The 1323-nt window shown below is 66.7% G+C and overlaps 1 protein-coding gene across 1 annotated transcript in view; it reads left to right on the top strand.

Moving 5' to 3' along the window:
- Window positions 1-1323, top strand: part of CRTC1 (CREB regulated transcription coactivator 1) — an 81132-nt gene that overhangs the window by 53565 nt on the left and 26244 nt on the right. The window lies entirely within an intron of this gene.

Raw genomic sequence — 1323 nt, 5'->3', positions numbered from 1 at the left:
CCTCAAGGTTTGTGTCTCTCTGGGCACCCCAAGCTTGGCCCGGTCTGGGGCTACCATAGAGCCCCCGAGAGGGGTTTCCCGCTGGGGGACCAGGCGAGGCAGGAGTGTCTCAAAGTCTCGGTTCTTTGCATTTTCAGCCCAGCGGATTTCTGGGGGAGGCTCTGGCAGCGGCTCCTGTCTCTCTGGTAAATGAGCCCCTGGGCTGAGGTCTCGGCATCCCTGGCACGTGCGCGGGCGCTAGGTACTCCTGTGCGGCCGCCCTTGTGGCCCCGTGGGAGGTGTCCCTTCTGCCAGTGGAAGCAGATCCGCCCTGCACCCCCTGGTCTGGGGAAGTGCGTGTGGGCGCGTCCAGAGACCCCTGCCCTGGGGATCCGAGCATGCGCGCCGACGCTGCATGGGTTCGTTCCTGTGACACACGCACACACGTGTGCTCAGGTCCTAGACTTGGCCTGGCGAGCGGGGCTGTGGCTGGTCTGAGCTGCTCTCTGCCTCTGGCTCTGCTTCAGCTGCCTCAGTTTCCCCTCTGGGCTTCCAGACATCTCTGGGAGGAGATGAACGGCCTGTGCCCTCTGATACCCATGCCTGGATGGTGAGGTCGCTGCCGTCTCCCGGGCCTGCAGCCTTTTGGAAGCAGAAACACGTAAAGACCCAAGCTGGCAGGGTCCAAGAAAGACAGGTCCCCGGGCGCCAGGGAGAGCAGTCAGCCCCGAGTGCTAGCTGAGGTGTTTGGACAGGTGGGGCAGAGCAATGAGGCCGCCAGGAGCAGTCTTCCCAAGGAAATTGCTTTTTGCCTGGCTGCGCAGAGAAGAGAGAAGGGCCCACGGGCCCGATGGCTGGGTAGGGGCCGGTAGCTGCATCCAGAGCTAGGCTGCGGCTGCCCGTCTTGCCCCCATCAGATGGTGTGGGGGCCCCGTGGCGCCAAGGCAGGCAGAGAGCAGGCTCCTGGGGACCTCCGGGGCGGGAGCAGGGCCTGACCGGGGGCCTCATGCCAGCCCCAGGTTCTGGAAGGGAGCCCCGTCCGGCCAAGCTGTGGGCCAGGGCTCCGGAAAGTAGCGCCTGCGCTTGGCTCCCGGTGGAGCTGGGACAAGGCCGTGGGGGAGGGTGCGCGGGGGTCGAGCCTCAATCAAGACCAGCCCCAGGCTCGCCGAGGAGCCTCCGGGGAGCCAGAACTTGGCCAGGTGGGCCCCTGACGTCCTGGGCTGGAAGCCCTGGGGCTGTCTCTTGGCAGGCCCCTCCAGGGATGACGTAGGTGGGGAGAGGAGGTCGGCCAGGCCCGGAGAGAGAGGGCGGAGGCCCGTCTGCACCTGGCGAGGCTGGAGGGGG

Source organism: Bison bison, unplaced genomic scaffold, assembly GCF_000754665.1.
Source record: "Bison bison bison isolate TAMUID 2011002044 unplaced genomic scaffold, Bison_UMD1.0 scf7180017864248, whole genome shotgun sequence".
Lineage (NCBI taxonomy): Eukaryota > Metazoa > Chordata > Mammalia > Artiodactyla > Bovidae > Bison > Bison bison.
Note: the sequence above shows the minus strand (reverse complement) of the source record. Positions and strands in the feature narration are given on the sequence as shown.